The 22161-nt window shown below is 49.9% G+C and overlaps 1 protein-coding gene across 1 annotated transcript in view; it reads left to right on the top strand.

The window, feature by feature from the left end:
- Positions 1-847: 847 nt before the first annotated feature.
- Positions 848-22161, top strand: part of PTPRA (protein tyrosine phosphatase receptor type A) — a 117862-nt gene continuing 96548 nt past the window's right edge. Inside the window, exon 1 of the mRNA XM_027712659.2 lies at positions 848-1055. The gene's annotated coding sequence lies outside the window, so the exon portion shown is untranslated. The remainder of the gene's footprint in view (positions 1056-22161) is intronic.

The following is a 22161-nucleotide window of genomic DNA, read 5'->3' as shown; positions in this document are numbered from 1 at the left end:
AAAAAATGGAATAATATTAAATGATAAATATATTACTATAATTAATATTTTATATCATGTACAATATTTGGTATTATATATTAATACTATATATTATCTAACAATATCGTATGTTGTAATTACTGTTATTATAACAATGCAACTAATATAATAATGCAACTAATATGATAATATAATATCTTGCAAAGAATATAATAATATAGCATAATACAATAAATAATATCACAAAAACACGATATAAATAAAATAAAAAATTCTGATTCTGGGATTTTTATTATTAAAAATAATAAAATTATTATTAAAAATAATTTATTATAAAAATAATATAATTTATTATAATATATAATATATAATATATATAATATATATTATATATATTATATATGTATATAAATATATATTAAATATAATATATATAATATAATATAATTTATTATAAAAATAAAAATATTTATTATTAAAAATAATAAAAATCCCAGAATCAGAATTTTTTATTTTATTTGTATCATATTTTTGTGATATTTTTTATAGTATTATGTTATATTATTATATTGTTTGCAAGATATCATATCATCATTGTATCATAAAAATATAGCAAAAACATGATACAAATTCCCGATTGGAGTTTTGGGAAGCGGGACGCGGGGAGTGTGTGTGGGGGGGTGCAGAACCGCCTCCGCGCCGCCAGGGGGCAGCACCGCCCCGCCGCGGGTCCCATGTGGCCACGCCCACCAGCCCCGCCCCTCGGCCACACCCACCGGTCACTCCCCGAGCCGGCCACGCCCCGGCCACGCCCCGGCCACGCCCCCTGCGCGGAGCCGCGCGATGGCGGCGGCAGCGGGCGGGCGGCGGCGGCGGCGCCGCTGAGCGCCGGGAGAGCCCCGAGGGGCGCCGGGGGCGTCCCGCTCTCCTTCCCCTCCCTCGCACCCCGCTCCCCTGCACCCCGAGCACCCCCCGCGCCCGCCCGCGCCGCGCCCTCCATGGTTACGGGCGGCCCCCGCGGCCTCGCAGCGCAGCCGTTCGGGCGGGAGCCGGCGCGGGAGCAGCGGCCGCAGGTGAGCGGGGGGAGCGCAGGTGAGCGGGGGGAGCGCAGGTGACCCCCCCCGCCCACCGGGGCGGGCACGGGGATGTGGGGGTGGCGTGGAGGTGAGGGAAGGGGCGCGGGGCGCGACCCACGCGTGGCCGCGGCGGCGGAGGGGGGGTCACCCCCCACCCACCTACCCAGCGCGGGATTTAATGTTTGAATGTTTGAGTGTATGTTTGTACGTGTATTCGTGTGTGTGTTCGTTAATAATAACGGTGGGTTTTAGAAGTGATCACGGATCGGGGCGTGTGAACTCGGTCCGTTGGAGCGAGTCCAGAGGAGGCCACCAAGTTGATCCGAGCAGGATGGAGCACCTCTGCTGCGTGGAAAGACTGGGAGAATTGCGATTGTTCAGCCTGGTGAAGGCTTTGGGGTGATCTAAATGTAGCCTTCCAGTACGTGAAGGGAGCCGACAAGGAAGTGGAGAGGGACTACAAGGGCCTGGAGTGACAGGACAAGGAGGAATGGCTTCAAACTGAATGGGAGTAGTTTTAGATTGGATTGGGAAGAAATTCTTCCCTGTGAGGGTGGGGAGGCCCTGGCACATGGCTGCCCCATCCCTGGAACTATCCAAGGCCAGGTTGGACGGGGCTTGGAGCAACCTGGGATAGTGGAAGGTTGGAAAGAGATGGTCTTTAAGGTCTCTTCCAACCCAAACCATTCCATGATTCTATGAACTTCCAGCCACGGTTCTGCAGCGACCTACAGCCCCTTCCCCTGCTGCACCCACAGGGACAAACACAGGTCCAAGCTGTGGACCCACCTGTGACACAGGAAACAGAGCTGCAGGCCAGAACCACCATTGCCACGATCTCCTCCCACCACCCACCCACCTCCCTGCCACGGGATTACCTGGATCCGTGGACACCCCCACGCAGGACACTGGGGCATCCAGTCAGTGTGGAACCCACCTGGCCTACGGCCTGGCCACAGCCCTGTCTACAGCTCTGGGCTGAGCCCGGGACCAAAGGCTTGTTTTAGGAGGGATATTCCAGCTTGGGAGCTCGTGGCCTGGATCCTGCCTGTACCATCCCTCCGGGAGATGCTCCAAGCTGGAGCGTTGGAGGGACGCCCTCCTTGCCGTGGGGTCCGAGAGCTCTGTCCCCTCCCCAAGGGCTCTGTCCCCTCCCTGAGTGTTCTCTCCCCTCCCTGCCACTGCCTCCGTGCATCCCAAATGGGAATCCCAAATGGGAAGGTCCGGGCTGCCCCGCTCCAGGCTCTCCCACGCTCGAGTAGCTGCGTCCTCCCTCCTCGGCCAGCACTTGCTTATTCCTCATCTTGGATGTCATCGAGGGTGGAAAATGTGACAGGAAGGAAGGGAGGCTTTTTTTCCCTCCTGCTAAATATGGACTGACATTAAAAGTCCAAATACTGTCGTGAAAGGAATCCCAACCTCTGTTTGTTGGAGGAGGGAAGAGAACGATGTTTTCTGGCTTTTCGGCTGTGAGGTTCCAGCTGGGAAGTTTCGCAAGGAGCGGCGGAGTCCTTGCCGGGAGCCTCAGGAATTTACTGAGCTTGTTCACAGGACGCTCTGCAGCGTCTTATGCTAAAAAAATTAGTCATCCCTTCTCCGCCTGGCCGTGGCTGGGGGGAGCTTGCCGTGAGCATGCAGGATGCTTGGAAATATTTAGGGATTTGTCCTGCTGTACAAGGAGTTCTAGAAACAGGAAATAAAACTGCAACCCAAACAGGAGTTTTTCATCTTTATTTTAATTCCTGTTGCTGCAGCAGCCTGTGGCTGGGAAGGGAAGGCTGTGCACGGGGTGGCTGCAGCCGGGTTTGCAGGGAGGGTTTGTCTCTCTCTGTCAGGCGTCAGATGCAAACTCATGCTGTTATTCCCAGAGAGACTGGGAAACAGGCTCGGTGTGGGGCTCTGGGATGAGGAATGAGACCACAGGGATGGTCACGGCACTGCCAGCTCCTCCAGTGGCTTCTGCTGGGGCCAAGGTGAAGAGCCAGGATGTTTTTGGGGAGCAGGGACTGCAGCTTCCCAAGGACCCGGGGGTACTGGAAGAGAGAGAGAAACTCAGTGTCTGTGCTGGGCAGAAGGTGGGTGCTGCCACCTTCCTGCTCCACATGTTCCTCTCCATCCCTGTGGGACAGATTTCTGGGGGGGGGGTGTGTCTGTGGGAAGCTCCAGGGTGTTTGCCTGATTTTTATAAAAACAAATGGTTAAAGCAAGTGGTTGGTTAAAGTTGGTTGAAGGTGGTGGAGTCCCCATGCCTGGAAGTGTTGAAGGAATGACTGGACGTGGCACTCAGTGCTCTGCTCTGGTTGACAAGGTGAGCATCGGTCACAGGTTGGACTCGATGATCTTGGAGGTCTTTTCCAACCTAATGGATTCTGTGAAAGCAGTGTGGGGATCCTGGGAGGTGCTGGAATAGAATAGAATGGAATAGAATCCCTTTTCCAGGGCACTGCTGTCCTGGTGCTGGTGCCACTGTGTTGTTCCCAGGCTTAGGAGGCACAGCTCCTTTCTGCCTTTCTGAAATGTCACTCTCAAATAACTGGATCTCTGTGCTGCTTCGTGAAACTGGTCCACGTCCAACATCAGCATCCTTGAGGAAGAGCAGTTTGAATTCCCTCTCTCCCCATCTCCTCCTGCCGCTGACCTACATCTGCTCTGCTCCAGCCCTCTGTGTTTGCAGCGGGATGGTGGATCCTGATTAAAGGTTGGACTCAATGATCTCAGAGTTCTTGTCCAACCTGGTTCTGTGATTCTGACCCAGTGTTGAGGGTGTGGGTTGTGTCACCTCTGCCGTGCTCGGCTGAGCCGCGGTGGCACCCTCCTGGTCTGTGTGATGCCCTGGAACACTGGGAAGTGCAAGGTGTGATATTTTGCATGGAACAGACTGCCCATATGCTTCCATAGGGTCAGGAGTGGCACCAGCTGCCGCCTGGTGCTTCAGTCTTGCTGTGACACGGACGGGAGGTCACTCAGCCCTCGCAGCTGCTCTCTGGGCTCATTCACAAATCGCATTTTGCTCTGGAAATAAAACAAATCCCTGAGCTTTCCTGTCGCAGTGGAAGTCATTTAAACATGACCGGGTCCGTAAGCATCTCCAAAGCCTGCGGACAGGAAGAGACACTCGAGTGGAGAGGTAGGAAATGTCCGCATTTATAGCAGTGGCTGATTCATGTCCTGCTCTTAACTCCTTCCCTCCTGCTCTCGGTGGGATCCAGCTGCTTTGCTTCAAGGCTCAGAGGTTAAGGAGACTCTGGCTGGCTCACAGGACACTGCTGGGTTTTGTACCTCGTGTTTACGTGGTTTGGGGTGGAAGAGGAGTGGGCTGTTGGAGGTGTGTGGTTATCCGAGTCGGATAACCGGAACGTCGGCAGTCACATTAGGAGGGATTAATATTTAATATATAGGGTATGAACCCTGGTGCTTAATCATTATCTGAAGGGCTTAGGAAGAGATTTAGCGATAAGCAAGCGATTCCCAAACTGTCCAGAGTGATTTCTTGCGTATTCCTCTGGAGCAGCTGGTCCTGGATATCCCTAGAGGCTGGTCTGATCCTGTTCTTCCTGATGTCTCCAGCTTTTGTAAGTGGGTAGAGTGGCTTTCATCACGAGTGCTTGCTTCTCATTAAACTCACAAATACTCTGGAAGCCCTTTTTCTCTGATGCAGCTCACGTGCCTGGACTGTGAGGACCTGTCAGTGCTTGAAACTTCTGTGTGTAGCCAAAGCCTGTGGGAAACATGTCGTGGGATCTGTGGATGTTGCCACTGTCACACAAATCTGCCCAGCCACTACTCCAGAGGCAGCTCATTTGTACTTTTCTCTGGCCAGCCTCTTTAGGAGACCTTAAATGTCATTTCCAGGCCCCAGTATGGGCCCGGAACCCCCTGTGATGACTCTCCTCATGTGGGGGTTTTTTTCAGCATAAGGTGTTTTGTTGTGCAGCAGGGTGGGGGCTGCCCCTCTGGGATGGGGGTTGCTGTGTTTGTGCAGGGAGGGGGTGATGGTGGGGGAGTGATGTGTCCTGGTCTGGAGGCCTCAGCACAGGAAAGACATGGACCTGTTGGAGTGAGTCCAGAGTGAGTCCATGGACCTGTTGGAGTGAGATCCTCCGAGGGCTGGAGCCCCTCTGCTCTGAAGCCAGGTTGGGAGAGCTGAGGGGGTTCACCTGGGGAAGAGAAGGCTCCAGGGAGACCTTTGAGCACCTTCTGGTACTTAAAGGGAGCTTTTAAAAAAAGAGGGAGAGCAGCTTTTTATATGGGCAAATTGTGATAGGACAAGGGGAACAATTTTAAACTAAAAAAGTGTAGATTTAAACTAGATATAAAGAAGAAATTCTTCCCTGTGAGGGTGGAGAGGCCCTGGCACATGTTGCCCAGAGAAGCTGTGGATGCCCCTGGATCCCTGGAAGTGTCCAAGGTCAGGTTGGACAGGGCTTGGAGCAACCTGGGATAGGGGAAGGTGTCTGTGCCCATGGCAGGGGGTGAGACTGGATTGTCTTTCAGGTTCCTTCCAACCAAAACTATCCTGTGATTCTATGCCAGGGCACACAAATAATCCCTCTCCCTTCTCTCCCTGCCCTGAGCGAAAACTCACCTGTCTGAAGGCACCAGCCATGTCATCAAACAAACTGTGCTGTGGTTGCTCTTATGGTACTGGTGTGTTTTGTGGGCTGCAGTTTTGATGGTGGAAGTCAAAACAACTAAGTGTGGGTTGGGTTTTGGCATATTGGTCACGTAGAATATCCTGGTGTCTACTGTAAGAGGCATAGAGGTTGGAAGTCATTTAAGAAATGGGTCTGCTTTTTTCCCAAAGCACCTGTGGAAGAATCAAGGAATCACAGAATAGTTTGGGTTGGAAGGGACCTTAAAGATCATCTCATTCCAACTCCCTGCCATGGGCAGGGACACCTTCCACTATCCCAGGTTGCTCTAACCCCTGTCCAACCTGGCCTTGAGAGTGCTCCTTTTTATTCTTCATGCAAACACATCACTTGCTCAGGCAGCAGCAACTCTTTATTCCAGAATAATTTGTTGTCCTAATTCCTTCCTGTTGAAGCAACTCCATTTTGCATGGAATAATTAGTACTAATTTGGATCTGGGATGGAAAACAAGAGTCCTCTGACTTCAGAGGAGCAGACAAGAGCGTAACCTCTGCCTCTCCTGCGTGAGTCAGGTCGTGTCGTGCTATCCCTCCTCTGAAGGAAAATTAAAACCTGTCTGTGAGACAGAACATCCCAGGTTGGTGGGAGGGAGCAGGAGGTGGAGGTGTCACGGATTTTAAGCCTTCTGCTTTTGCAGGGAGTCAAGGACATGTGTGGTGAGGAGGAATGGGCCACCACCTCCTTCCCTCTTGGCTGACACTGAGGAACAAATAAACAAAAATGTTCCCACCGTGCTGATGTGAAAAGCTGCCTCTGAGCCAGCCTGGCCTGGTGGTGGATTCCTGGAGCCCCAGCCAAGTACTTGAGACCTTTTTATTGCCATAACGAGGATTTCCTCATCCTGCCCCACAGTCTGACTCGAGCCACAGCTATTTTCTGGTCCTTCCGGGAAGACATCCCTGCTCTGCCTTCCTCTGCATAGCGAAGGGAAACCAGCCAAATCCCTTCCCTCCCCCAAATCCCTGTGTGTTTGCAGAAGGGGAGGTGCAGGCATCCTCCCTGACTTCTCAGCGTTTACCTGGGGAGCATGAAGTGAATTCCACAGGCAGGATCACCCCTGCCTGTCTCTGGTAGGTTCACTGTTTGCTGTTGGGGTTGTGAACATCTCTCCAGGCTGAGTCCTGGAGGCAGTGGAAATGGGAGATGTCTAGCCTGGAAATCCCAGCTGGCAAGAGATGGACTTCCCAGTGTCTGGATACCCAACCACTAGAAGCTTTGGCTGATGGATGCTACTTAGACAGAGAGTTTTAAGACCTGGATTAATAACTTGGGGGCCCAAAATGCTGCTTGACTCTGCAACTGCATGGATAAAATTATGTTAGAGGCTGATTGCAGAGGTGCATACCTGTGTGGAAAACAGGGTTCAGCATGTTCCAGCTTGTAGGTTTTGTGTATCCAAGTTAAGTAATAGATGACAGGAAGCCTTGATCCAGGTATGAGCAGTGAATCAATCAGGGCTGGATTGCTCTGGGGTTGAAGCAACCCCCCCCAGGATGACTGTCCTCCCATATCACATCTGATGTTTCGAAATAATCTCTGGGTTAGGATTGTTCTGATGTTCTAAACCCCAGGGGTTTATCTGGCTCTGGGCTCCACCCCATCCGAGGTGACCTTGCTCTGGGGCTGCAGAGAGCAGCAGTTCTGGTGTAACTGCTGAAGGCAGGATGTCTCCCTGGGTCTGTGCTCAGATGCTGATCCCAGGGAGTTGGGGATCTTCCGCCCAGAAGGCAACTTGTAGAGGATCTGCCCAGAAATGGCACCCAACCATCCTCACTTGTCTGTTGTGCACCCAGCATGTCATCTTCTGGGGACAGTGATAATACAGGCACAGAATGGTTTGGGTAGGGAGGGACATTAAAGATCATCTCTTTCCAACCCCCTGCCGTGGGCAGGGACACCTTCCACTAGCCCAGGTTGCTCCAAGCCCCGTCCAACCTGCCTTTGGACACTTCCAGGGATCCAGGGGCAGCCACAGCTTTTCTGGGCAACCTGTGCCAGGGCCTCACCACCCTCACAGGGAAGAACTTCTTCCCAATATCTAATCTAAACCTATTCTCTTTCAATTTGAAGCCATTCCCCCTTGTCCTGTCACTCCATGCTTGTAAAAAGTCCCTCTCCATCTTCCTTGTTTGCTCCCTTCAGGTCCTGGAAGGCCACAATTAGGTCACACCAGAGCCTTCTCTTCTCCAGGCTGAACAATCCCAGTTCTCTCAGCCTTTCCTCATAGCAGAGGTGCTCCAGCCCTCTAATCATCTTGGTGCCCTCCTCTGGACTCACTCCAACAGGCCACAGTGGTGAACTTGCAAACCAAGCAGCAGATCCTCCTGTAATCCCTGGGGATGTGTGGGGTCCATCCCTTGTTTTCCACCTTGTGTTTTTAGAGTTGGTGTCTCAATTCCTACTCTGGGGATTTCAAACACCTCATTCACAACCCGTGGCCAGCTCTGGGCTGATAGGACTAATTTGTGTCAGTAAATGACATCGTGGTACTTGTCAGAGAGGGTTCTGCAGCCAGGAAATCTGTTCCTGGCCTCAACCAGCACAAAGTCCTGTTAGCTCCCAGTTGGGCATCTCTTACTCCATCCACGAAAAACTCTGCTGTGCAGACCCAGCCCTGGACCAGGGACAGGAGAAATGGAGCTGGAGGAAGAAGCCACCTGCCAAGGCAGTGAAATAGGTGGAAGAAAAGCCAGGAGGATACTCAGATCTGGCTACTGGTGTCAGGGGGACCCGAGACACTCAGCAAAACATGGGACAAAAGGGACAGACCTCACAGTCCTGAGGCTGTTAGAGGTTTCTAGAAGGCTGCAAAGCTCAACTAAGTAAATCTCACTGAGTAAGAGGAGAAATATGAAGAACAGGATTTGCTTTTTTGTTTTGTTCTGTTTTTAAATAAAAGAAAAGCATTTTAGTGGTTTATAAAGATTCCAGCAGCGCTCTGGGAAAGCGCAGCCTCTTGTTCCAGGCACAGGGATATCCTGGCTCTCGACCTGAAGGTTTTTGAGGTACCATAAATTTTTCTGGTGATAGTGCGTGGCAGGACAGCCTGCAAAACTTCCCTGCTGCTCTACAATTTGAGTCATGTTTTTATCAGACCAGCAGATAATCATCTCACTGGTGTTCCAGAAGCGAAGCTCTTATGGATGTGTTTGAGAAGGCTGAAAATAAATATATTCACATGTGTTTTCCAGTGTTGCTGAACATGTGGTGTGTCTTGGAGCCTCTGGATTTCACTCTCTGGCAAACTGGCCACTCTTGGAAGCTCAGAAGTACAACTTTAGTCCAAATGCTGGAGCTTCATGCCCCTCCCATAGCAGACACTAAAGCCACCCCTCCAAGATGAATTAGAGATGAACAGAGATGAGTTAGGAATGAATAATAAATTGGAAAGCATGGATAATCCTCAAGATTTTCTCTTGAGGAGACTTTAAACCTATTTGGCTACAGGCAAATAGACGTTTTTAATCCCAGTTGCCGTGTAGAATTTGCATCCTCATTCCAGGCAGGGTGGGAATACTGGGTGGGATCTTTGGTAGCAGCAGCTTGTCTTTGGATACCCGGCTAGCTGGAGGATTGAGACTGGGATTAGAAAGGTTAAATTGTTTTCTAAGCTTATCTAGGAGTGTGCTTGAAACCCTTCTGGTGAAGAAATTTTCCCTTCTATCCAATCTAAACCTCTCCTGGCACAACTTGAGGCTGTTTCCTCTCGTCCTGTCCCTTGTTCCCTGGGAGAAGAACCCGACCCCCACCTCACTACAAGCTCCTGTCAGGGAGTTGTGTACTCAGACAACTCATTTGTCATCTTCTGTACCTGGCTTGGTCTTCAGTGGTTGTGCAGGAGTTATTTTTTTTACTCCAGCAGGTGCCTGGAGGTGAAATCTGTGGCCCAGCCGTTGGTCTGTGTTGCAGCAGTGTCTGGACTTGGGCTGTGCTGAGCAGGCACACCTGGCCTCCCAAAACCCAGCATCCAAATGAATAAAAACTAAAATAATAAAATAGGCAAGGGCTAACTGACAGAGAAAAAAGGCAGCTTTGGAAGGGTTAAGATGAATCTCTGCTGTCCTGGGGGGTAACTAAAAGGCACACTCATCCTTTCTCATCCCTCCCATCCCCTCCTCGGACGAGACTCCAGAGAGGATGACAAACCTGGTGGCTGCTTGAACAATTTCCACCTTGGGTCCATCAGCACGTTAAAGTGGTTTGGAGGGTCCCCAAGCGTCTCCATCCCTCTGGATGGTTGTTGTGAGGGTCCCTGCAGGAATTTATGTCCCTCAACCAGGGCTGCATGGGAGCTCTTGGTGACTCTGGTGTAAAACCGGTGCTGCGTGTGCACAAAGGTGACGGATCTCTTGATCCACTCGGGACAGGCTGTGGAGGCACCTGAGTATCTCATGCTGCTGCTTGTGTCCAGTTCTTATCCATGACATAACGCAGGATTTGCTCTTTGCCTCCCTTGAAATCTGTTAGACCAGGCTCTGTGCCTGTGCAGAGGTATTTGCCTTTTTGTTTTTTTCCAGGATATTCTGTGGGGGTTGCTCGAGTTTATGTAACTCCCCATATGTTGCCCTCTTCCTGTGGAAACTTGAAGACAAATTGTGAAATGCAGGGAGCTGCTTTAAAAGGATACATCCTCAGCTGGATCTTGGCCTGTTTCTGGCAAGAAAAGGGGAACCTCAGAGCCCTCTGTCCTTGTTCCCTTCTCACACAGCTGAGTGAGCAGCGTGGGATGGAGCACCTGATGCTGCCCTGTTGCCCAACACTGGGATGCTGCTCCAGGAGGAGCCCATGGTGAGCTGGCAGCAGGCTCCAGAGCAGGAACGTGCTGTAAGGAAGGGTGGTGGTTTCTCCATGGAGGGGCTGCAGCCCCAGCACCGTTCCCTGCAAGCCCTCTCCCATTTTCCAGAGCTGCTGCATTCCCTGCAGTGCACTTCTGCCCAGCATTGCTTTCACTGAGCTTTAATTCAGTGTTAATTGAAACACGTGGCTGGACCTGATCTTGCCAGGTGCTGCTTGGTCTGCATTCCCGTGTATATCATGGAATCATGGAATTGTTTGGGTTGGAAAAGCCCTCTAAGACCATCGAGTCCAACCATTCCCCCAGCACTGCCAAGGCCACCACTAACCCATGTCCCCAGGTGCCACATCCACACAGCTTTTGGGAACTCCACCACTGCCCTGGGCAGCTGTGCCAGGGCTGGACAACCCTTTCTATGAAGAAATTTTCTCCAGTATCCAACCTAAATCTCCCCTGGCACAACTTGAGGCCGTTTCCTCTCCTCCTGTCCCTTGTTCTCTGGGAGCAGAGTCCGACCCCCTCGGCTCCCCCCTCCTGTCAGGGAGTTGCAGAGAGCAAGAAAGTCCCCCCTGAGCCTCCTTTTCTCCAGGCTGAGCCTCCCCAGCTCCCTCAGCTGCTCCTGCTGCTCCAGCCCTTTCCCCTTGCCCATATCGAGGAGGTTTGGGGATGCTCAGCATCTTGCAGATGGGGGTTCTTGCACTCCTGTGGGACACAGCCCTGGTAGATTGATGCCTCTTTTTCACTGCAAACCTGAATGAAGCCCTTCACCCATCACCCAGCTCATTTGTGCTTATCATTTTTGAAAATCATTCAGTCCCAAGTGCGAGAGCAGTTGCAGGCAGGATGCTGGCAGAGCTTCCAGCCTACACAGCGTGTAATTAGGGTCTCTGAAAACATCCATTTCCATTCTCTCTCCACCCCCCCAGCCCCGGAGCAAAGCCAGGAAGCCCAGCCTCTGAACAACCCCCCCCCCTTTTGAACTTCAAGGCTGAGAAACTGAATTTTGACTCTGAACATTGAGCTGGTTTGACTGGTGGACGGAGAACGAGGAAGTCTGTGCACAAGTGGATGGGAGAGGTGGAAAGTCCTGAGGGCCTGAGGGGAAAAAGTGCTTCAGAGATGAGCCACACAGGTCTGATGATGGTTGGGTGGAAACTGCAGCCAGGGCTCCTGGGCAGCCAGGCAGCCTCAGCAGTGACGGGAAGGCTGAGCTCCTCCACATCCAAACCCGGGAATTGACCTATTCCGTGGGGCTTTTTTTTGAAGTTACTGCAAGATCATGACTGGCTTTAGGAAGCCAAGAACTTTGCAGTTGCTCAATACTCACTCAGCTGCTTTGGTATGTGTTATTTGGAATGGTTTTATTTTTGTGGAGTGGATTTAGAGTTGCCAGCATGGGATCTTTGGAGATTAACGTGCTTGGCTCGTGTGGAAAGAGCTGCTGGCGAGGTGGGGCCTGGCTTGGTGGCTGTGGCCTCATTAGAGGTGACATGGCTGGGCAGGTGACTTTGGGCAGCACAGCAGACTAGAACACAAAACTTGTAGTTTGATCTGTTTAATCTGTCTCTGCTGTCCAAAACAAGTTGCTGCCTTTTACTGCCCATAATCCAGGGTGCCCAAGTTTCACGGAATCATGGAATGGTTTGAGATGGAGAGGATCTGAAAGATCATCTCATTCCAAACCCCCTGCCCCAGGCAGGGACACATTCCACTATCCCAGGTTGCTCCAAGCCCCGTCCAACCTGGTTTTGGACACTTCCAGGGATGGGGCAGCCACAGCTTCTCTTGTGTTTGGAGAGTGCAAATCTCACCCACTGACAATTTGGCTCAGTTTGGGAGAGAATCTTTAAAACTGTTTTGAAACCTTCAAGGATTCATCCTCTTGATGATGATGCTGATGGTGCTGCATGTGTGCACAGGGGGATTTCATTTTGGGCTGTTCAGTGCCCACAGGCTGAGAAAGGTAGCAAGGATTTAAGGGAATTGAAGCTCCAGAAGCCCTGTGTGCTGAAATACCACCTCACTGTGCCAGGGAAGGTATTGCTGCCCAGCTGAGATCTCCTCTTTATATTTGATATTGAATTTTCCCTCTCCTGCTGCTTCATTAGGGCGATGGAGTCATAGAAATGTCAGTAATTAACTAATGAAGGGCATGGGTGGTAGCACAGCAAGCAGCTTCCATGGCCATGTGGCTGTTACTCCACATTTTTCAGTCCAGCAGGGAAAGGTCATCTTGGGATACCTTCACCACGCTCTTTGTGGCTGTGGCCGATCCCATCCTATATCCAACACTTTCCATGTCACTTCAGCTGTTTCCAGCCCCCTGGATGGGCATGGCAATGCCATTTTCCCCCCTCCATCAGCAGATCCCGAGCCCAAGGATTAGGAAGATGGCTGCCACTTCCACATTTTTTCTTTCCCATTTTGCCTGTTACAGTAATTGTTCCTGATCTTTTCAAGCATTCCTGGAGCTCTGTCTGCACTGACAGGACTGGGCTGTTGGGGCAGGAGGATTGTTTTGCTGTGCAGGTGACAAATGGCAGCTCAGCTCCTTTGGGATGCTTTGATGTGACTCACCAAGAGATTCACTTCCCGAGGGAGCACCTGGCATCCAGAGCTCAGTCCTCCGTGCCCCTCCCTGTCCTTATTAGAGGTGGGAATGCCAGCCTTGGCTGTAGGGTTGAAGCAGATGCACCCTGACTTCCCTTCCACTGCCCTCTGAAGGTCCTACAGCCTCTGCTCAAAGTTCAGCCACTGGGTTCCTTCATTTTGGTGGATGTACTTCAGCCAGTTCTGAAGCGTTTCTGACCACCCCAATTTGCCTGTGGTCACTTGATGTGAGGTTACAGATGACCCCATCAAACTGTGGTGTTGGATGTTACGTTAGAATCAATTTTTCTCATTGCTGAAGGTTTTACTTCACGTATTTTTGGAAGCTGGGCTCTGATTTTACTTTGAAGCAGTCAAAACGTTGAATAAAACACTCCAGAGCTTTCAAAGCACTTGAACTGTGTTCTCCCTTCAGACATTCTGTCGCTTCCATCCTGGATCTGACCCCAAACACCTGCTCTAAGCTGTGCCTGGGTCACAGAGGCACTTGGATCTACATCTGGAAAGAAGTGAGAACATTGGAAATGATGGTTTGGAGGACAGGAACTGAAAATGTATGTGGTTGTTAAATCTGTTCTTGCTAATAAGAGCCACTTGAATTTATTTTTGGGTGCAATTTTGGTCCCTCCTATTCTGGAGCTGAATTCATGGCTTGTGTTTTGGATTGTCTCCTCCTTCCCTCTTGGTCTCCAGCTGCCAAACCCTCTCTTCTCCCCCATGCCCTGGCATGTGGCACTGCAGTATCCCAGACTCCAGCACTGCAGATGTGCCAGCTGGAGACACCGAGCTCATACAGGTCTAAATTTTGGAAGCAGCAAAAAATGATTGACTTGAGGAAAACCTCGTTTGGGCTGAATTTTCTCCCTGCTCAGGGCCCAGCGATGTCGAGCAGGTGCCTCGGAATCTTTGTGCAGGAGAGCTCCCAAGTGGAGCTGCCGTTCTTAGGATGGTTCCGGTTAGAAAGAACCTTAAAGACCATCTCATTCCAACACCCTGCCATGGGCAGGGACACCTCCCACTAGACCAGGTCGTTCCAGGCCCTGTCCAGCCTGGCCTTGAAGCCGGTTCTCCTCACCGGCATCCTCTGCTTTTACGAACCCATTCCCTAAATTATCTCCGTTGACAAAATCACACTTACGTCAAGCACTTGCCCACTTAATTCTTCCACTTGTGAATTTTCTTTCCTCTGGGCAGGGTTGTTTGTCAGCAGCTTTGAGTGCAAAGATGCCTATTTGTTAAGTCTTTCCTGGCTGCCGAGTTTGAAGTCTTTAATATTCCTGTCTTCTGTGAGCTCTCTTCCATGAACTTTCCTTCACTTCCCTTTCCTTCACTTCCCTCCTCCCATTTATCAAAGCCTTGCTCACAGATTTGGTGTCCAGGGAGGGGCTGGGGTATTCCTGTTGTGTCACACCAGACTGCCTGTCATCCCTGGGGAAAAGGGGAGGGATGTGAAATAAAAGGAGTTGGTGCTTCCGTGCTTATTGAGAAATGCTGACCTTTGAGATACCCTAAGCCTGAAAGTCTCATGCTTGGTGATTAGACCTAATGATTCTGACCTCTTCCCACTTGAGTTGTCCACTGTCTGATCCAAAAGGGACTTGTTCCCTCGGAAGTGGGCCTTGTTCAGCTCACTTTAGGTAGTGGGCAGCTGAGAAAGCAACACTTTTGCTTTTTTCTGACAGAAAACATCCTGCAGAGGCTTCATTACTAATAATAAACTGCTAAGCCTTGTCATCTTTGATTGTCAGGCATGTGCTGTCAGCTGAAATCTGTGGTTTAGTCACAGAATCATGGCATGGTTTGTGTTGGAAGGGACCTTAAAGACCATCTCATTCCACCCCCTGCCATGGGCAGGGACACCTTCCACTAACCCAGGTTGCTCCAAGCCCTGTCCAACCTGGTCTTGGACACTTCCAGGGATGGGGCAGCCACAGCTTCTCTGGGCAACCTGTGCCAGGGCCTCCCCACCCTCACAGGGAAGGATTTCTCCCTGATATCAAATCTAAACCTCCTCTCTTTCAGTTCTGTCCTGCAACCTCTCTTTAACCTTGGTGCCAGCTGTGCCTATTTCACCGTTTGCACTTAGTATTCCCACTTCCTGCTTAATAACAGGATGGTCAAGCCCTGTCTTGTCAAAATTGGATGTTCTCTGGGGCTCAGGCACAGCTCTCTCGTTATTCCCTGGCTGAGCAGGGAGGGCCGTTGCCCCGGTGCCAAAGGGAAAGGAAGGTGTGAGGAGCTGAGGGGCTGTTTCGTGATGGAGGTGAGCTGATGTAAGATGGAGGTGGTGCTGTTCTGGAGAGTTTATTTTTCTGTTCCCTCCTTTCTGCACGTGTTGGACCACGTCTGGTGATGGGGCAAGGCAGCTGGGCTTGCTTTCCTTGGCGCCGGGCCACGCTCCGGCACGGCACCCTGTCCCGGCTGACGCTTTGGCAGGTGAGCTGATCCCACTGTGGCTGACACAGAGCCTGGCACGGGCAGCTCTGGCAGTGCCTGGGGTGGGAGGTGGAGGAAAAACGAACTCTCACCTGGTGGCAGAGACCTGTGTGATCATCCAGCTCGCAGAACCCCAGGTAACCCACCATGGAACTCCCGACTCCAGCCGGTGCCCCGAGCGCCTGACTCCTGCCTCTGGGTAGGCTGAAATGGAAATGTGGAAAACAGATGTGACCTACTGATACTATCTTGTTTAACTGTCTATATCCAGATGTTTCCAGCTTGTAGTGCTAATTTCCACTTGCAGTTATCCAGGAGCTAACTCCAAGATGCTCACTGCCTTCATGTCTGGGAAGAGGAGCAAAACTAGCCTTAACATTTATTGTTTTGCTTGACCTGGCATCTTTTGCATCCAGGTAGGACAAGCCTGTCCATCCCCAAACCGTGTCTTGCATCTCAAAATCTTCTTCTACTGGAAGTTTTTCTGCATTATCTGGGTGGGAGGATTGAAAAGCAAGAGGAATCAGATTTTTGCCCAGGAAATTCCGTACTTTGCAAGGGCATTTCACATCCATTTTAGAAGACAGTGTGAGCAGCTTTCTCCAAGGGATGCTCTTCCCTCAGGACTGCAGTTTTGTTAAATATCATCAGCACATGACCACAGAGCACGGAAGGACTCACAGGAATGTTTCTAACTCCCTTTGAAAGGCAAACTGTTCCTTCAGCTTCTTGCAGAATCAGCCTGACAGGAGACACTGTAATCAGGCTGCAGAGGTAATTGCATTTGTAATGTGAAAGACAGAACAGAGTCTACAATTCCCATCCTCGACTGGCTCTGCAGGGACTCAAGGTAGTCCAAAAAAACCCCGAAACCAGCAGAACCAACCATTGCTTTTGACATTTGCGATCGGTCTGGGCAAAACATTAGGAAACAACATACTCAAGGGGACAAGATGATCTCATACATCTGACTTTAAAGCAACATACTCCCGTGGAAACTTGTTTCTGTGCCTATTCCAGAGCACTTGGCTGCTGCCCGAACTTCCCCTGCCCCCCACCCCAGACCAGCTCAGCTTAGTCAGCAAGTTCCAGTTCAACTTCTCTTCTGCCTTTTATTTTGTGCCTGTACCTGAGTTAGCTCCATTCCTCAGTAACCAGTTCCTTGTCACAGGAAAGGCTTCCAGGATGCTTCCAGCAACTTACTGTCCATTTCCTGAGGAGAACTGCTTGCTTTTAAGTAGTTCGCCCGAAATCTTAACTATTCCAGTGCAGCTAAGGCTTCCTGTGTTGGTTGACCTTCTTGGGATGAAGTTCCAGCCACCCACATGCGCTGTCTGCATTTAGCTTTGAGTCTGGAGAACAAATCTGTGCCGCAGGATTTCGCCATCGCCGCGTTGTTGTTCCTTTGACACTGTGATGTGCGATATTTCTCAGTGTAGCAACTGTGATTTACAAGCAGCAGCTCTCTGCTGTTTATTGCTGTTGAATCTTGAGGGCTGTGGAGACAAGAAGCTGGGCTGGAGCGAGCCATAAGGGTTGGATGTCCCAGCTGGAGCTCCGTGGTTTGGGCTGCGGATTCTCCTGCAAAGGCAAATCCTCCCCGGTCCTTCCTCGAGCCAGCCCTGAGAGCAGGTCAGACCTTTTTGATTTTCATACCTCTTCAATATGAAGACAGAGAAAGGATCTTGGCATCCCAGGTGGAGATGAGCTTGTTTGCATCCAAGTTACTCAAGGATTTCCTCTAATAAAGCCTTGGCGTTCCCCGTTTGCCTGGCTTGAGCACCGGGCTGATTCCTTTCTTCTCTGCCATCACTGTAGGTGTGGTGTGGACTTTCCCAATAGGACATTGCTCATTCACTCCCCTTTTTTAAAAAAGAATGCAATGGATTATCTTTTCAGGGTCTGATTTCTTGCTGGTTTTTTGGGAGCAGGTGCCAACAGCTGGTGTGGCCGTGCATGAAGTGATACGTAGATACCAAATAAGCAGAAGCTTATCTGGAACTGACTGCAGTCTCCTCTCTGCCTCTGAAGGATTTGCTCTCCTTGGAAGGTTTCCATTTTCATTGAATCCACCTGTAGCAGTGAAACACAAAAAAACCCATGAACTCCAGTGCCAGCAGACTGACTGGTGTTGGTGTTTGGGCTTTAACTGGGGAGAATGAGTCAGCCTGTCCTCAGAAAGCACCAGAACTGTCGGCACCACTTGACTGCTGTTTTCCTGTTGCTCCCTTTTGTTACTCTCTTTTTCCTTTTGTTGAAGCTTTTAAGGGCCAGGGTGCACGTTGGTGAGAGTGTCTGGATGTTTCCCATTACTGGGAGTCTCCTGTTTGTGTCTTCTCTGCTTATTTTTTTCACGAGGAGGATCAGAAAGATGCAGAGATCAAGACCTTGTCTGAACCTGATCTTGTGGTGTCATAACTCTAACTGCTGACCTTAGGGAGCTGGACCTAATCACTCCACAAATAAATCTTTATAAATCAGCATTTACACCATAGAAATTCACACAAGCTGATGGCGAAGTCGCTTAAAGTGCAACAGAATAAAAAATATTAACTGTTTTGGGGTTAAGTCTTTAAAAGTAGGTTAGTACCTCTCTAGAGGCCATGGAGGACTATGAAGATACATCAAACTCATACCAAACTCTTGTGTTTGGTCCTTGGGATATGGCCTTGGTGCCTTGGGACCATCCTTTGCATACTGGTCACTCATATTTTTCGTTGTTCATCCCTTTTTCCTAAGGAAAAGAACACAGGGATGTACAGTAATACCATAGTAGAGTGTGTGTGCCTGGGTGCTGAAAGCACATCTTTGGCTTGTCAGCATGGGGGAATATCTGCATGGAAAGTGGTGCTCGTGGAGATGGGAACCATCCCGGCCGGAGTCGGAGCAGATGGGACGCGCAGCCTGAACCAGCCCGTCTCGTTTATGCTTTATTAATTAGACATGTTATCAGAGTCATCTGTGTTTTCTTCCCTTTTCTCTTTGCAAACCAGTTCTGCTGCTTCGCTGCCCGCAGAGGCTCTGATGAGGAGCCCAGTTTGAATCCTTGAGACTGGCACGGCAGCACTTGTTCACTGTGGTCTGTGTTAAATGCCCTAAAGTGTCTGGGGTGAGGACTCAGAGGAGCTTTGGGAGCTCTGGGGATCGTGATTTTTGGAGGTGATGGTGCTGTCCTGGTGGCACATCCTCCCTCTGTGTGCTGTCAGTGTCTGTAAGCACTTCCACCACTTGTGTTAATCACAGAACCACAGGATGGTTTGGGTTAGAAGGGACCTTAAAGAGCATCCAGTTTCACCCCCTGCCATGAGCGGGGACACCTTCCACTATCCCAGATTGCTCCAACCTGGCTATGGACACTTCCAGGGATGGGGCAGCCACAGCTTCTCTGGGCAACCTGTGCTGCTGCTTGCTGTAGGATGCTTAAAAACGTACATGGATCTAAAAGGTGACTGGATAAACTCTTGGAAAGAAAATATAAAGATCCCTGTGCAGAAACAGTCCATGCTGGAGACTGAGAAGTGTCTGGGGAGAAAATGGTATGTGCTGGTGCGGGTCTCACCTTGCTTCCTTGTCCTGTCGTGTTGCTGTTGGAGGTATTGAATTAAATGGATCTTGGATGAGGTCTGTCCTGCACATTGGGAAAGTCTCAGGCTGTCTCCCTCTCCATACTCAGTTTTAAGATTTTATTGAAGGAGAGGAAAACCTTTCAGAGGTTAAAGTGCTCAGGTGGGAGCTGGCAGTAGGGATTTTCCCCAGATTTCCCTTTGGACCTCTGTTCCCCAGGGGGTTGATATCCACATCCTCAATGGCAGTGCCCTTATCTGCATGTGAGGGTGAAGTGGATCATAAAATCCTTCCAGTGAACCCCTTGTAGTCTAAAGCTGCACCAGAGGAGGTTCAGGTTGGACATGAGGAGGAAATTCTTCACAGAAAGGGTGCTTAAACATTGAAAGGGGCTTCCCAGGGAGGTGGTGGAGTCACCATCCTTGGAGGTGTTCAAGGAAAGGCTGGACGTGGCAGTCAGTACTCTGGGCTGGATGAGGAGGTGGGGATTGGTCACAGGTTGGACTTGATGATCTCAGAGGTTTTTTCCAGCCTAAATGATTCTGTGTTTCTGTGAGTGTGGTGTGCCCACCTCTGATGGGGGAGACTGAAACAGGAATTGGACTCGATGATCCCTGTGAGACCCTTGGAGCTCAGGATATTCTGTGAAACCCCATAAAACCAAATTCTGTGATTCTGTGAAACCCTGTAAAGCCAGCCTGAGTATCCGCCTTTCAGACACGTGGGTCCGTTTTATAGCCACTGTTGGGTGAGGTGGAGATCTTTGGCTTTGCTTTATGTCTGATGCTCTTCCAGGGAAAATATTCACTCACTGAACGAGCAGCAGGATCATCCCTGCACGCAGAGGGGGGGAAGTGGCTTTGAATGATGGGCTTGTCGGCTCACTTGGATACTGCCCAGATCCCTTCCCTTCCAGCAGGACAAGAATCACCGTGCCCAGGCTCTTCCCTTGCACATGCACTCAGCATATGTTATCCTTGGAGTCCTTTTCCCGGGCATGCCTTTGTGCAGGCACAGCGTCTTCCGTGGTAATGGGATGCTGGTGCCTTTTGTCAGCAGAGTTAATTGGGTCTCTCAGTGCCGGGATATTTCCTGCTGCCGCATCCTCTTCCCGAAGCTACGCCTCCACCTCGGGAGCTTCCCTGCTGGTGGAGATGGGATGCTGAGCTCTCCGCCGTGCCTGGAGCCAGCGGAGGTTAAATCACGGATGAACCTTTGGGGGATGCACATGCTGGGAGGCTACTGGAGTCGTTTTAATTGCGGCGTGTTTATCGAGCTTGCTGTAAACGCAGCAGGAGGCTGCAGCTTCTCCAGAGCCTGGAAGCCAAAGGTGTATCGATCCCAGGGAGCTTGTGGGAGAGCTCAGCCAGGTTGTTCCCAGCTGAGGATGAAATCTCCCTGTGTCCTGTTCTTCCTCCTCAACTTGTGTCCGGCTGTAATGATTTTATAACACAATTTTGCCGGCTGATTGCTCCTCCCTGTTGCTAGGGATGGGGGGGGAACTCAGGAATACTCATCTCCAGCAGTCCAACGCTGCAGATAACATTGAGTCACTGCCGAAAGCCTAAAAGCAAAACAGATGTTCTGTTTCTAGTGACTAAGTGAAGTATTAAAGGTACCAGATGAGCAAAGTTTTAACTGAAGTATTTAATTTGTGGTTGGCAGCTGAGACAAAGCATGGGCAAACAAGGTGCAGTGCAGAAATGGCCTCTCTCCTGTATTATGCAGCCTGTATGTTTTCATAAAATTTTTTTTCCAGTTTTTTTCCCATTTTTTAAATAGGTCTTTCCGGCTTGACTCATTCTCTCTGTAGTTGTAACCTTTAGTTCTGGGTGGGAAGGCAGTTATTTTGTGAGACATGAGACCAGTGGCAGGGTGAGTGGGCTTTTGTTGCTGCCTCTGTCATCTCACTGTTTGTCAGGTCAATTCCCTAGGAGTGGCTTGTGTCTGTGAAGTTGGAGATAATTATAGCTGTTCTCAAAAATAAGGAAACTGGACTTAATGGTGCATCTGCTCGGCCTTGCTTTTGAATTCGTGAATGAGTAGAAAACTTAGAATGTGACTGTCATGTAGCTGTTATTCTCTGAGTAAGAGACAATTTTTGATGACCTATGTTCTTAAAAAATATGCATAAAATTACATGAAGATCAGAACTGTGATCCCAGGATCCTGGGCTCGTTGGGAGCCAAGGTGTTGGGTTCCCATTCCTTTGATCCTTGATGAGAAACCTGCAGCACTGTCTGGCTGTGTGAAGCCCAGATGCTGTGTCCCTCATTGCCACTCCAACCTGAGCACCTGAGAACATAAAAGGGAAGGAATTGTGTCCTGGTCCCTCTTCCCAGCAACGTCTCAGTGCAAGTGCTTGTGGGTTCCTCAAGTCCTGTGAATATCTTATGTAAAACACATTATAATCCTGAGAAGGAGGACCATGGCCAGAAATCCCTGCTAGGTAATTCCGTAAATCACTGCACTCTGTACTTGGACCAGTGACTTGCATGTTTGGCTGCCCAGCACCACAAAATCATCAGGGGAGGACAGAACAGACCTTGGACTGACCAGGCTGCTCTCCCTGTGTGTGGGAAGTGGATTTGTACTGCTGGGCCCACGTGGGAGCTGAAGCCAAGGCTCCATCTCGCCAGTCCTGCAGGATTTAGCCTTGTTATTGGCAGGTTTTGGATGTTTTCTATTAAGAAAAAGGCTTTTTGGATCTCTTCTGAGGGTTCCTCCCTTTGGAGGCTTTCTCAGGAGCCCATGTGCTGAGCACTTAATCTTCCACCCCACTTAAGGGAAGAGGGGCAGACACCAAACTCTTGCTGGCACCTTATTTCACTTAATTCTTGCATTTAATTGTTCGTCATTCGGCTTTTAAGAGAGTCTCTGCCAAAATCAAGAAGCTGAAAATTAAAGTAATTATTGTGGTGATGGATGCAATCAAAGAGGCCATCAGGCTCCTGGTCTGTGTGCTGTGAGGAAAGGTGCAGGCTGGGATTGAGCTCATCTCCAGGGACATGCTGGGCTCCAAGAGTTAATTTTGCCCCTGGCTTC

The sequence above is a fragment of the Pipra filicauda genome, unplaced genomic scaffold (assembly GCF_003945595.2).
Source record: "Pipra filicauda isolate LSUMZ 115617 unplaced genomic scaffold, ASM394559v2 scaffold422_size665910_pilon, whole genome shotgun sequence".
Taxonomy (NCBI): Eukaryota; Metazoa; Chordata; class Aves; order Passeriformes; family Pipridae; genus Pipra; species Pipra filicauda.
This window is presented reverse-complemented; position numbering and strand designations above follow the sequence as displayed.